Raw genomic sequence first — 16,350 nt, 5'->3', positions numbered from 1 at the left:
TTTTTTTAAAGTAAAGAGATGGAAATATATATTTAATAAAAAAAATTGTACAGTATGTGTGTGTGTGTGTGTGTGTGTGTGTGTGTGTGTGTGTGTGTGTACATATGTGACATATTGCAGTTAAAAATAGGGAAAAATGATAATTTTTACAAAATTTCTTCAATTTTTCTATTTTTTAAGTTATTTCCGCAAATCGTATCAGTCTACTTTTACCACTAAAATAAAGTACAACATGTGACGAAAAAACTATGTCAGAATTACTTGGATATTCAAAACTTTCACAGAGTTATTCTCTGATAAAGTCACACATACCAGATTTAACAAATCTTGTTCGGTCATTAAGGTCCAAACAAGCTTGGTCACTAAGGGGTTAAGGAACAGGGACGTAATGCCGGTAATATGAAGGAACAGAGATATAATGCTGGTAAGATGAGGGAACAGGGACATAATGCCGGTAATATGAAGGAACAGGAATATAATGCTGGTAAGATGAGGGAACAGGGACATAATGCCGGTATTATGAAAGAACAGGGATATCATGCCAGTAAGATGAGGGAACATGCACATAATGCCGGTTCAGATGAGGGAACAGGGACATAATGCCTGTAATATGAAGGAACAGGGACGTAATTCCGATAATATGAAGGAACAGGGACATAATGCCGATAATATGAAGGAACAGGGACATAATGCCGATAATATTGTTATGGTATAAATATACATATATAATGTATTTGGGACCATAAGGAGTGAAATGTTATAAAGGAGAACATGTATTACAATATAAAGGTATTTTAGAAAGGTTAAGAGAAGAAATAGTTTGCAGATGCTCTGCCGTCACTTGAAATTGCAAACAGATGGTGGTCAATCACTTGACCACCCCCCTAAGCATAAAGGAAACCTAAGGGAATACCTGGTGCTCCACCAATGAGCTTTTATGGGAAAGGAAGCTGTAAGGCTAGAATATACAGATGACTCATATGTTATGGAATGTTCTTTGTTCGTCTGATGCTATAAGTATGAACGTTTGTAGTTCAATAAATTAGACGTATTTTACCTTGAGAAACGTCTCAGTGTATCTGTTACTTTTCCGAGCAGCTCGCACCCCCCCCACCTGATTTGAACCTGCATAGATGATCAAGGCGTAAAGTGACCCCATTGCGATCACAGAAATTGGCGCCCGAACAGGGACTTGACCAGAAGGACGGCACCCCACCCAGGGGATCTCCCGGGACTAGAGTGGCGACCTCCCGGACGAAGGAACGTGCAGACCACTGCTGCAGCAAGGTAAGAAGACTTAATTCTTACAAACTCTGCTCTGCACCTTCCTGTCTGGTAGGTCACCTTCCCAGTAGTACTCCTGAGGAATAGAGGGGCCACATGAGGGTATTTTTAGTGTAAAAATCTGGTCAAGTCTAAAATAAATCCTACCCTCAGGATAAAGTGCCTGATCTCTATGGGAGTATTTGTATGAATGTTGTAGAAACCCAGTTTTGTGTCACAAATGCATTTTAGAATAAGGAAATTTTTTAAAGATGAAAAAAAAAATAAAAAAATTCTGATAATCGGGCAAATTACCAGAAACATGTGTACATGCTTCAGGTGACTACGGGGATTATGATAGGCTAGATTTTAGCCCGGAAATCGAAAATTTTGTGCAGTCCAATAATCCGGCATGATGAATCAACACTTGGATTTGACACTCGCCCTATTATTTGGACTAGGGATACTAGCCGTTTTACTGTTATGGTGTGGAGGATATCTCCTTGAGTGGTGTTTAAAGTAAATAAGAAGGACTGTAAAAGGAAGATTCTCTGGCCAGAGTAGAAAGTAAGTACGGAAACTAGAAACTGTCTAAAATAGATGAGAATAGAAGTCATCTGTCAGTAGCTAAAATCTGTAACAAAATACGGGTGTGCCTAAGGCCACCACTTACAGTCACAAGATGGGAAACTTGGTTACCCTCTTTAACCCATTAACGCTCCAGGACATACTATTATGTCATGGTAAGTGCATCGTTCGCGCTCCATGACATAATAGTATGTCATGGAGTAAACACGGCACCGTTCGCGCGGGGCGCGTTCATGAGCTGTGATAGCTGCTGTTTCCGACAGCAGACTATCACTGCTCAATGTGCCGGGACCGATCGCGGAGCTCCCCCGCCGATTAACCCCTCAGAAGCCGCGTTCAATAGCGATCGCGGCTTCTTAGGGGTTAATCCGCCATCACCGGTCTGCTACACGATAGCGGCTGGCGATGGTGACTATGGCAACCGGACACCAAACAATGGCGTCCGGCTATGCCATAGACGGAAGCCTAGTGGGTCCTGACAACGTCGGGACCCACTATGCTTGCTGTCAGTGAGTAGCTGACAGCTCTGATACACTGCACTACGCATGTAGTGCAGTGTATTAGAATAGCGATCAGGGCCTCCTGCCCTCAAGTCCCCTAGTGGGACAAAGTAATAAAGTAAAAAAAAGTTAAAAAAAGATGTGTAAAAATAAGAAAATAAAAGATTTAAAAGTATTAAAAGTAAAAATCCCCCTTTTTCCCTTATCAGTCCTTTATTATTAATAAAAATATATAAACAAACAAATAAACTATACATAATTGGTATCGCCGCGTCCGTAACGGCCTGAACTACAAAATTATTGTGTTATTTATCCCGCACGGTGAACGCCGTAAAAAAAAATAATGATAAACCGTACCACAATAACAATTGTTTGGTCACTTCACCTCCCAAAAAATTGAATAAAAAGAGATCAAAAAGTCGCATGTACCGAAAAATGGTACTGATCGAAACTACAGTTCGTTACGCAAAAAATAAGTCCTCGCACGGCTTTATTGATTGTAAAATAAAAACGTTCTGGCTCTTAGAATAAGGTAACACCAAAAGTGAATGATTGTTTACAAAACGTATTTTATTGTGCAAACGCCATAAGACATAAAAAAAAACTATAAACATCTGGTATCGCCGTAATCGTATCGCCGTAATCGTATCGCCCCGCAGAATAAAGTGAATATGTCATTTATAGCGCACGGTGCACGCTGTAAAAAAAATAGATTAAAAAAACAATAGTAGAATTGCTGTTTTTTAGTCACCACGCCACCTAAAGATAGAATAAAAACTGATCAAAAAGCTGCATGAACCCCAAGAAAACTACAATGGATTCCTCAAGGGGTCTAGTTTCCAAATTGGGGTCACTTTTGGGGGGTTTCCAATGTTTTGGCACCACAAAACCTCTTCAAACCGGACATGGTGCCTAATAAAAAAGAGGCCTCAAAATCCGCTAGGTGCTCCTTTGCTTCGGAGGCCGGCGCTTCAGTCCATTACCGCACTAGGGCCACATGTGGGATATTTCTCTAAACTGCAGAATCTGGGCAATACGTATTAAGTTGCGTTTCTGTCATAAATACTTTTGTGTTATAAAAAAAATGGTATAAAGAGGATTTTCTGACAAAAAAAAAAAGGAAATGTCACCTCTACTTTGCTCTAAATTTCTGTGAAACACCTAAAGGGTTCATAAACTTTCTACATGCTGTTGTGAATACTTTGAGGGGTCTAGTTTCTGAAATGGGGTGTTTGATAGGGGTTTCTAATATATGGGCCCCTCAAAGCAACTTCAGAACTGAACTGGAACCTAAAAAAATAAATAAATGAGGCAATACTTGGCTTCTTACATTATACTGATAATGAGCCGTGCCCACCCCGAGATGACCCCAGTTTTGACCGTTTGTATAAACGGAGACCCCTATTAGACCGTTCCAGTGCCCGGTTTTCCCAAGCATTCACCCCCGAGAAGTGTATTTCTATTGATGAGTACCTGGTACATTTTAAAGGGAGGGTTCAATTCCGCGAGTACCTGCCGGGTAAGAGGGCAAGGTATGGCATGAAGATGTATAAGCTGTGAGAGTGCATCAGGGTATACCTACAGGTTAAGGATATATGAAGGAAAGGCCACCCCCAAACCAGACTGCATCCTGGACTACAATAGGTACATGGGAGGGATGGACTTGTCAAATCAAGTCCTGAAGCCCTACAGCGCCATGCGGTGTGGTATAAGAAGCTGGCCGGGCACATCATACAGATGGCATTGTACAATGTGTACGTGCTATATCGATGTGCAGGCCAGAGGGGAACTTTCCTGGAATTTCAAGATCTAATCTTTAGGGACCAGGAAGGGGGGGCACCCAGTACTTCTGCAAGCGAGGCCACACGCATCATACCAGGGCAACACTTTCCAGGAGAAGTTCCCCAAACCGGTGGAAAGGGAAAGAGTCAAAAGAGGTGCAGAGTCTGCTATAAGAGGGGGATAAGGAAGAACACAATATACCAATGTGACACGTGTCCCGAAAAACCAGAGCTCTGTATAAAAGATTGTTTTAAAATGTATCATACATCCCTTGATTTTTAATTTACCCTGATGCACTCCGCACAGCTTACCCCCCTCATCTTTCCCTTCTGAGCCCTGCCGTATGCCCAGGCAGCTGATAACAGCCAAATGTAGGGTATTGCCGTACCCAGGAGAACCCACATTACAATTTAAGGGGTGTATATCTCCGGTGGCGCATGCTGGGCACAATATATTGGACACTGAAATGGCATATATATATATAAAATTGCAAATCTCACACTGCACCATCTGCTGCGCATTATCTTTTACACAATACCTGTGGGGTCAAAATGCTCACTACACCTCTAGATGAATGTCTTAAGGGGTGTAGTTTTTAAAACGGGGTCACTTCTCGGGGGTTTCAACTGTACTGGTACCTCAGGGGCTTCTGCATACATGACTTAGCACCAGAAAAGCTCCAGTAGGCAAAATGGTGGTCCTTTCCTTCTGAGCCCTCCCATGGGCCCAAACGGCAGTTTATCACCACAAATGGGGTATTGCCACACTAAGGACAAATTGGGCAACAAAATGGGGTATGTTGTTCCTTGTGAAAATAAGAAATTTTGATAAAAAATGACATCTTATTGGAAAAAATATCATTTTTTTCATTTCACAGCCCAATTCAAATAGGTGCTGTGAAAAAACTGTGCGGTCAAAATGATAACAAAAAACATAAATTAATTCCTTGAGGGGTGTAGTTTCCAAAATGGGGTCAATTCTGGTGGGTATCCATTGCTTTGATACCTCTGGGGCTCTGCAAATGCGACATGGCACCCGAAAACCAATCCAGCAAAATCTGGACTCCAACAAACACATAGCGCCCCTTTCCTTCTGAGCCCTCCCATGGGCCCAAACGGCAGTTTATCACCACAAATGGGGTATTGCCGCACTAAGGACAAATTGGGCAACAAAATGGGGTATGTTGTTCCCTTTGAAAATAAGAAATTTTGATAAAAAATGACATCTTATTGGAAAAAATATCATTTTTTTCATTTCACAGCCCAATTCAAATAGGTGCTGTGAAAAAACTGTGCGGTCAAAATGATAACAAAAAACATAAATTAATTCCTTGAGGGGTGTAGTTTCCAAAATGGGGTCACTTCTGGTTGGTTTCCATTGCTTTGATACCTCTGGGGCTCTGCAAATGCGACATGGCACCCGAAAACCAATCCAGCAAAATCTGGACTCCAACAAACACATAGTGCCCCTTTCCTTCTGAGCCCTCCCATGGCCCCAAACGGCAGTTTATCACCACAAATGGGGTATTGCCGCACTAAGGACAAATTGGGCAACAAAATGGGGTATGTTGTTCCCTTTGAAAATAAGAAATTTTGATAAAAAATGACATCTTATTGGAAAAAATATCATTTTTTTCATTTCACAGCCCAATTCAAATAGCCCAATTCAAATAGGTGCTGTGAAAAAACTGTGCGGTCAAAATGATAACAAAAAACATAAATTAATTCCTTGAGGGGTGTAGTTTCCAAAATGGGGTCACTTCTGGTTGGTTTCCATTGCTTTGATACCTCTGGCGCTCTGCAAATGCGACATGGCACCCGAAAACCAATCCAGCAAAATCTGGACTCCAACAAACACATAGCGCTCCTTTCCTTCTGAGCCCTCCCATGGGCCCAAACGGCAGTTTATCACCACAAATGGGGCATTGCCACACTAATACATAGGCCCCTCAAATCCACTTCAGAACTGAACTGGTACCTTCAAAAAAAGGCTTTTGACATTTTCTTAAGAATATGAGAAATTGCTGTTTATGTTCTAAGCCTTGTAACGTCCAAGAAAAATAAAGGAATGTTCAAAAAACGATGCCAATCTAAAGTAGACATATGGGAAATGGGAAGTAGTAACTATTTTGGGTGGTATTACCGTCTGTTTTTTAAGCAGATGCATTTAAATTCTGAAAAATTCAATTTTTTGTAAATTTTCTCTAAATTTTGCAATTTTTCACAAATAAAGACTGTGTCACGAGAAAACAAACTCAGAATTGCTTGGATAGGTTTAAGCATTCCGACGTTATTACCACATAAAGTGAAATATGTCAGATTTGAAAAATGGGCTCTGAGCCTTAAGGCCCAAACTAGGCTGCGTCCTTAAGGGGTTAAAGATGAACACCCTAAAGGACAAACCGCCAAATAGGTAGTAGCAGAAAGAGAAGGTAAAAAGACGACACAGGGAATAAAAAAATTAATGAAAGCATGTGGTCTAGAATCCCATGGACGGTTAGACGCAGACAAATGGAATGAATGTTGTGACACAAAGCGTGGATGGCTGAAAGATAAAGGGTTGACTGAGAAAGCCGAAGCATGGAAGAAGTGTCAGAGGAAGTAACGCAGGGGGATGCATGGAAACAGAATGTAAGAATAAGTTTTATTATGATTGTTATAATGAAAATCCAGGGAAAAGGACAGAGAAGGTGGGTAGACCCCCGGGGTATGGAGACAGAACGGCAAATGGTCCAGAAGGATGGACGTGTTTTAGGTGCGGTTCTCAGAACCTTGAGTGGAGGGATGTATGTTATGCATGTGGCGCTCCCAGACCTAGGGACAAAAATCCTCTAGGTATATACCCAGTAGTGCCAGGATACTCGAACAACAACCCTTTTGTGCCTGCCCCCACGCATATACCGGAACCATATAAGCAGATTGCGGGAATGGCCCCTGTGGTGTTAGCACCAGCAGGGGTAATTACTAGGGCAGGTAAAACAAATAAAGGAGCAGAGGGAGGGGATGAGGAAGACGAAGAGGAGCAAAAAGAGCAAAACAGGAAGGACAAGGCAAAAAGAGAGGATTGCAGTATGTCGATGATTTACTTCTTTGCTGTCCCTCTTCTGAAGCGTGTATCCAAGCTTCGGTATCACTGTTGAAGTTTTTAGCAGAAAATGGGTGCAAGGCCTCTAAAGATAATTTTGTTGTACTCAAGTTGTATTTTTAGGACACTGTGTAGCACAAGGCACGAGGCATCTCACACACACCAGAGTAGAAACTATTGTACAAATACCAGTTCCAAAATCTTTAAATGCTTTAGGTACATTTTTAGGTTTAGTCTCTTACTGCAGACCATGGATTCGTTCCGCATCCATTCTCATGCAGCCTCTGTATGACTGCCTCAGTAGCCAGCCTTTCCATCTTACGCCTGAAGCTGAAGAGAACTTCCACACTTTGAAATTGGTGGTCCAGACAGCCCCAGCTCTCGGGACCCCCAATTATGACAAGATTTTTAGACTATATTGTACTGAACAAAATGGCCATGCCACGTCTGTACTTACGCAAGCACATGGTCCACAACAGCGCCCAGTTGCCTACTATTCAGCTAGGCTTGACCCGGTTGCCCGTGGATCCCCATCCTGTGTACGAGCTATAATTGCAGTTAACCTTATGTTGAATAAAGCTTCTGATCTTGTATTAGCATTTCCTGTACAGATATATGCCCCCCATGATATTACTGCTATTCTAACTCAAGTACAACCTAAGCATTTGTCCACTGCCAGACATCTAAGATTAACCTGTGCGCTTCTTCTCCCTGAGCAGGTCACACTCCATAGGTGTACCACTTTGAACCCAGCTACCTTACTGCCTCTGGAGCAAGGGGGAGTAGAGACAGGTAAAGTATGGTCGGAATATCTACCAGATACTGAAGAACATGATTGTATGGCCCTTATGGCCCAGGAAACAGTGGGGTTTGCACATGTGAAAGATACCCCACTCCAAAACCCAGACCTGATACTCTTTGTGGATGGTTCACGGTATTGTGTGCAAGGTTCTTTCTTCACAGGCTATGCAGTCACCACAGAACATACCGTACTTGAAACAGCCTCCTTACCTGCCTCACGCTCCGCACAAGAAGCAGAACTAAAAGCACTTGCCCAAGCCTGCCATCAGGCCACAGGTAAAACAGAAAATATCTACACTGACTCTCGGTATGCATTTGGGATTGCACATGATTATGGCCCCATATGGAGGGCAAGACAATTTTTGACTTCAGCAGGTACCCCAGTTAAGAATGCGGATTTCGTAAAGTATTTGATGGAGTCTTTATTATTACCAACTGAGGTAGCAGTAATAAAGATAAAAGCTCACACTACGGCCAACACACCAGAAGCAAGGGGAAATGCCCTGGCAGACGAAGCGGCAAAGCAAGCAGCACAGAAGCTACCCGCGTTAGCAGCCGTATGTCAGATAAAAGATCCAGAGGAAACAAGACCAGCTGTAAGCCCGGAACTACTGCAAAAACTTCAAGGACAAGCAACAAAAGAAGAAAAAGACAAGTGGACGGCCCAAGGAGCAACGCTACGAAAAGATGGCCTCTGGCAATGCCAGAATAAACTGTGCCTGCCTAAGACAATGTTCCCAATGATGGCCCAAATAACACATGGAGCGACTCACCAATCAAAAACGGCAATGATGGACTTGGTAAACAAGGTGTGGTATGCCCCAGGGTTTAGTGTGATGGCCAGCAGTTTTACACAAGGATGCATGATCTGTGCAACACATAATATTGGAAGAACTGTAAAAGTACCACAGAAGCACACACCCAGACCTATATATCCGTTCCAGAGACTGCAGATAGACTATATTCAACTACCCAAAGTTGGTACCTATGAGTATGTGCTTGTTTGTATTGATCTCTTTTCAGGATGGCCAGAAGCATTTCCAGTCACCAAAGCTACAGCCGTAGCCACAGCCAAGAAGCTGATAAATGAAGTGGTCTGCAGATATGGAGTGCCGGAAGTAATTGAGGAACACACTTTACGGGTGAAATCATGAACAATGTTTTATCTTCATTAGGTATAAACCAAGCACTTCACACACCATACCATCCACAGAGCAGTGCCAAGGTTGAGAGACTAAATGGGACTCTCAAATTGAAAATCCAAAAAGCAATGGTAGAAACCGGGAAACCATGGACCGAGTGTCTACCATTAGCCTTGTTCTCAGTAAGACAGGTCTCAGCCCATATGAGATGTTATTTGGATCGGCTCCCAGATTAGGATGTTATTTTCCACAGGTGCTCCAAATGCAGTATGGTAGACTAACAGATTATGTATCAACGCTGAACAAACAATTGACCAAGGTGCATGCACAAGTCTTTGCTTCCATTCCAGGTCCTGATTCAGGTGAAGGGACGCATAAGTTAGAACCGGGAGATTGGGTGGTCGTTAAGAGACACGTGAGGAAAAGTCTAGACCCAAGATTTGACGGACCGTTTCAAGTCCTACTCACAACAAGCACCTCAGTGAAGCTGGAAGGAAAGGCAAGCTGGATTCACGCCAGTCATTGTAAAAAGGTTCTTCAGCCAGAAGAATGAAGATCTTTGCGGTTGTTGCGGCGGTTGTTGCGTGTGCTCTTATACAAAAAGGCAGAACTGCTACTCCTGTACACGTAATCAGTACAGAATCACTGGAACAGTTCAGGACAGGGTGGGCGAATGCCACAGTGGATAGAAAGCAGGGTAACTACACCTGTAAGGCCAATGCCCCGTGTTATACTACAAATGTGACTACAACCGAAGGGACCACATGGAGGGACTGTGTACCTTCACATAGACAAAACAGCCAACATTAGCATACAAGAAGAGACGCCGGGGCTGTTGCTTTGTTGTTATGAACCAGATTTACAGTATCGACAGAAATATACAACCAGTAAAAATAGAAACAAAATGATAAATAAGACTTATGAAAGATGCAACAAGGAGAGGCTCAACTCTACGATTGTAATAAAAGAAACTGATGGGATGATATTATGCATGAATAATAGCCAAATAAGAAATAGAAGATATTTTGTATTCTTGATAACAATTTTAAGAGATAGTTTTACTTTTGTGAATTGGACAGTATGTACGCTTAACACGATGTGGCAACAAGAACAGATGAATAATTGTAAGAATAAATTGTTTAGTAGTCATGTTAGGCAATGGACAGACATTCTGCCCATAGGAGAGAGAAATGATACGTGGTTATTGTTACAGCCTGAGTATACTGAGTGTACACCTAAATGGTGTGCAGGAAGACTAATAGCATTCAATGTGAAAAATCCTACTCTATTATGCAAATGTATTGTTATGCCAATGGTAATGATTGATCCGGTGACATTATTAGGACAAGATTGGATGCCGGAAATGAAAGGAACACACATAGATTCTCAGAATAAGACAAGGAATATAGATTTGTGCCAGTTAACAGAGCAAGGATATGTATGTAATGAACAGTCAGGGATATATGAACCCTGTGTAATGCAGCACCAGGATAATGTATGCGCACTCACTAGAATCCCACAAGCTAACCTACAGGTTTATATTGAAGTAGGTCCACAGCATGTATGCTTAATAACTAACAACAAGCAGACCCTCAGCCAGTTTAATCTCACAGGACCATTTTCAGGATGTCTATACAATGTGACGCATTTGACTTGGGGGAACCAAACTATAGTGTTCCTGCCTACTTTAGAAGAAATAATGTCCACTGTATGGGTACCTGAACCTTTGCCCTATGGAAATTTTCGTTTATCTTTAGACAAATTGAAAAAGGTGTTACAACGATCAGGAGAAGTTGAAAAACGAATCCAAGCCCATAATGTAACTGTAAGTAGGGTGAAAATATTGGCTACAATAGCAGCTAGGGAAGTGATACATTTGTCATCAGCAATTAAAGATGCCAGTGCCCATCACTGGTATGACGTTCTTACAGGATTCTCACCTACAGCTACTAAAATATGACATGTGCTTTTCCAACCATTCATTTGTTTAATGATATTACTTGTATTGCTTACATGTTTTAATTGTTATGCATTTTGTAAAATAAGGGAAGCATTCAATCAGAGGCCTATACATTATGATTAGAGATGAGCGAACTTATCAAAAGTTTGGTTCGGCTAGTTCGCCGAATTTCACAAAAAAGTTCGGTTCGGACCGAACCTGTCACTTCCGCGCACCGAGCATGCTACTGTCCGGGGTGCTGATAGAGTTAATGGGCTGCACTAACTCATTCAGCAACCTTCACAGTACATGCTCGGCGCGCGGAAAATACTATTTAAATGTAATAAAAAAATAAAAATTATACGTTCATACTTACTTTCCTCCTGTCCGGCCTCCAGCGATGACGTTTCATCCCTTTCGCCGCTGCAGCCAATCACAGGCTGTAGTGGCGGTCACGCACGTCAGGATGACGCTTTATCCCACGTGACCGCCTCTGCAGCCAATCACAGGCTGCAGCGGCGACATGGATGAAACGTCATCGCTGGAGGCCGGACAGGAGGAAAGTAAGTATGAACGTATTATTATTTTTTTTGGCCATGTATGTATGTTGGCATGTATGTATGCATGTATGTATGTATGTTGGCATGTATGTATGTATATATGTGCATGTATGTTTGCATGTATGTTGGCATGTATGTATACATGTGCATGTTTGTATGTATATTTGCATGTATGTATGTTTGCATGTGTGTATGTATGTTTGCATGTATGTTGTCATGTATGTATGTTTGTGCATGTATGTTTGCTTGTATGTATGTATGTTTGCATGTATGTTTGTATGTATGTTGTCATGTATGTATGTTTGCATGTGTGTATGTATGTTTGCATGTATGTTTGGATGTGTGTATGTATGTTTGCATGTATGTTTGCATGTGTGTATGTATGTTTGCTTGTATGTATGTATGTTTGCATGTATGTTTGTATGTATGTTGTCATGTATGTATGTTTGTGCATGTATGTATGTTTGCATGTATGTTTGCATGTGTGTATGTATGTTTGCATGTATGTTTGCATGTATGTATGTATGTTTGCATGTATCTATGTATGTATGTTTGCATGTATGTTTGTATGTATGTTGTCATGTATGTATGTTTGTGCATGTATGTATGTTTGCATGTTTTTATTTTTGCATGTATGTTTGCATGTATGTTTATATATATGTGCATGTATGTAATTATGTTTGCATGTATTTATGTTTGCATGTATATTTGTGCATGCTTGTATATATGTATGTATGTATCTTTGCATGTTTGTTTGTATGTATGTATGTTTTCATGTGTGTGTGTGTATGCATGTATGTATGATAGTTTGCATGTATATATGTGCATGCTTGTATGTATGTATGTATGTTTGTTTGTATGTATGTATGTATGTATGTATGTTTGCATGTATGTTTGTTTGTATATATGTCTGTATGGCCATGTATGATACTGTCTGCTGGCGCCCTGTATCTAAGTCAACTTCGCGGCAGGCTTCTATACATGGTATAACAGTCAGTATCACACATTAAACTGAATCTAAGCTTACAACATGTTTTATTTCATTTATTATTTTTTTTTACAGGTTTGGTGTTTGGACTACGTCGGTTTCGAGGACTACTTAGATGACGTTTTTTTTTCTACAATAAAATGGTTAATGAGGGTTGTGTTGGGGGTGCTTTATTTCAATAAAATATTTTATCTATATCTTTGTCTTTTTCTTTTCAAATTTTATTACTACCACTTTGGTAATGGCCGCTGTCTGACTGACAACATCCATTACTAAGGCGAGGCTTAGTGTTAGCCGGTGCAGAGGCTAACACTAACCACCATTATTACCCCGGTACCCACCACCACCAGGGGTGCCGGGAAGAGCCAGGTACGATCCAGTACCCGACCATCTGTTGTGATGGTCGGGCTCTGGGGCGGCCGCAGGCTGGTATTATGAGGCTGGGAAGGGCCAAAAACAGTGGACCTTCCCACCCTTGTAATGCTAGGCTGCTGCTGCTGTGTTGTATCTGGCTGGTTATAAAAGTGGGGGGGACCCCACGTCATTTTTTTAAATTATTTATTTATTATTTTTTTTTAAAAGACATGGGGTTCCACCCAATTTATCATAACCAGCCACATACAACACAGTGTTATTAGCCTGGGAATGGACAAAACCAGTGGCCCTTCCCACCCATGTAATGCCAGACTGCTGCGGCCTTGTATATGGCTGGTTATTAAAAATGTGGGGGACCCGTCTATTGTTAAATTTAAAAAAAAACAAAAACGACGTGGGGGTCCCCCCCATTTTTATAACCAGCCCGATACAACACAGCAGCAGCAGCCTAGCATTACAAGGGTGGGAAGGTCCACTGTTTTTGGCCCTTCCCAGCCTCATAATACCAGCCTACGGCCGCCCCAGTACCCGACCATCACAACAGATGGTCGGGTACTGGATCATACCAAGCTCTTCCCGGCACCCCTGGTGGTGGTGGGTACCGGGGTAATAATGGGTGGTTAGTGCTAGCCTCTGCACCGGCTAACACTAAGCCCCGCCTTAATAATGGACGCTGTCAATCAGCCAACTACCATTATCTAGGCACTAATAAAGTTTAAAAAAAAAACACAAAGACAATTCTTTTTTATTGAAATAAGAAATCCCCAACAAAACCCTCGTTAACCATTTTATTAAAATTTGAAAAAACGTAGATCTACGCAGAAGTCCAACGAATCGAAGACGTAGTCCAATCGGTACATCAAAATCTGCAACAACATAAAAAAACAGTTATCAATGTGAACAATACCAATACTTCTACTCACCTACACACATATATACACGCACACACAAACAACCATACACAGACACACATATATACACAAACACAACAAGATATACACACACACACACACACATAAACAGACAAACACACACACATATACACGAACTCACACATATACAAACAAAAACACACATCCAAACACACACACGCACACACACACACACACAGTTATACACACACATACACGAACACATATACACAAACACATATACAAACAAAAACAAACATACCCAAACACACATATACACAAACACATATACACAAACACATATACAAACAAAAACACACATACCCAAACACACATATACACAAACACATATACACAAACACACCCATATATACACACACCCATATACACACATATACACAAACACACACATATACAAAAACACACACAAACATCTACACACAAACATATACACAAATACACCCATATATACACACACACACATACACGGTTTCTTTTAAATGCTGCTGGGGAACCCGCTCGATCCACTATATAAGGCTGCGCTACAGTGCAGCATTTAAAAGAAACAGGATCCTGACCTGTCCATAGAGTTTAAGGCAGCACAGAGTATTTCAGGAGATGAGCATGCAGATTCAGTGCTGCTGTGAACTCTGTTCATACCATTACGTAGCTCAGTCTGTTACCTCTCCTCCACTCCTGTCCTCTATAACACGTTCACATGATTGGCAAGTCACCACCACGCACAAGATCTGCACGCTCATCTCCTGAAATACTCTGTGCTGCTGTGAACTCTGTTCTTACCATTACGTAGCTCAGTCTGTTACATCTCCTCCACTCCTGTCCTCTATAACACGTTCACATGATTGGCAAGTCACCACCACGCACAAGATCTGCACGCTCATCTCCTGAAATACTCTGTGCTGCTGTGAACTCTGTTCTTACCATTACGTAGCTCAGTCTGTTACATCTCCTCCACTCCTGTCCTCTATAACACGTTCACATGATTGGCAAGTCACCACCACGCACAAGATCTGCACGCTCATCTCCTGAAATACTCTGTGCTGCTGTGAACTCTGTTCTTACCATTACGTAGCTCAGTCTGTTACATCTCCTCCACTCATGTCCTCTATAACACGTTCACATGATTGGCAAGTCACCACCACGCACAAGATCCGCACACTCATCTCTTGAAATACTCTGTGCTGCTGTGAACTCTGCTCTTACCATTACGTGGTGACTTGCCAATCATGTGAAGGTGTTCTTGAGGACAGGAGTGGAGGAGAGGTAACAGACTGAGAGCTACGTAATGGTAAGAGCAGAGTTCACAGCAGCACTGAATCTGCACGCTCATCTCCTGAAATACTCTGTGCTGCCTTAAACTCTGTGGACAGGTCAGGATCCTGTTTCTTTTAAATGCTGCTGGGGAACCCGCTCGATCCACTATATAAGGCTGCGCTACAGTGCTTGGGAACAAGTGACTGGGGCAGAAGAGGATGGAGGCGCAGCCTTATATAGTGGATCGAGTGGGTTCCCCAGCAGCATTTAAAAGAAACAGGATCCTGACCTGTCCACAGAGTTTAAGGCAGCACAGAGTATTTCAGGAGATGAGCGTGGGGATCTTGTGCGGGGTGGTGACTTGCCAATCATGTGAAGGTGTTATTGAGGACAGGAGTGGAGGAGAGGTAACAGACTGAGAGCTATGTAATGGTAAGAGCAGAGTTCACAGCAGCACAGAATCTGCACACTCCTCTCCTGAAATATTCTGTGCTGCTATGAACTCTGCTCTTACCATTTCGTAGCTGTGAGCAGATGCAGGCGGCGGCTGCTGCATTCGGCCCCGCCTGGTTGGAGGAACAAGCTGCAGCGGTGGCCAACGCTCCGGTACCTTCGGCTGCCTCTCCCCCGCTCCGGGCCCGGCGCTCGCGTCCTCCAGAAAGGCTGAGCCCCGACGTTGCTCCTCGGACCCGGCGCCGCAGAGGGAGCCCTGTGAGGGACCCTCTGGCTCGGGCGTCTGGCAACACTGATACTGCAGCCGGTGCCAGGGTCGGGAGGAATCCCGCTTCGCGGCGGAGTTCAGTGGAGGTGGGGGGGTGTGGCCCCTACTTCCGGTCACCCCTCCACTCGCCAGTTCTACGCCGGGTTCCATGGTTCGGACAGCTGCCCCTGGTGATGTGCCGGCTGGGGGTGGAGCCCCACGGCGATCCGGAGGAAGCAAGGGACATGCATTGGGCCGCAGGCCTAGGTCGTCCGTTTCGAGGGTGACTTCCGGGCAGCGAGCTGCCGGCCCTCCGGTGGCGGTCGACTGCCAGAGAGAGAGCTTGGGAGCCCACCCCTCCCCCACCTCGGTTCCGGCCGTTGAGCACGCCGAAGTCCTTGAGGATGAGCTTCGTGGACAGGACGGTCCAGCTGATGGGTCC

Source organism: Rhinoderma darwinii (genome assembly GCF_050947455.1).
Source record: "Rhinoderma darwinii isolate aRhiDar2 chromosome 11 unlocalized genomic scaffold, aRhiDar2.hap1 SUPER_11_unloc_6, whole genome shotgun sequence".
NCBI lineage: Eukaryota > Metazoa > Chordata > Amphibia > Anura > Rhinodermatidae > Rhinoderma > Rhinoderma darwinii.
The sequence above is the reverse complement of the archived record's forward strand: the minus strand, read 5'-3'. Positions refer to the sequence as shown.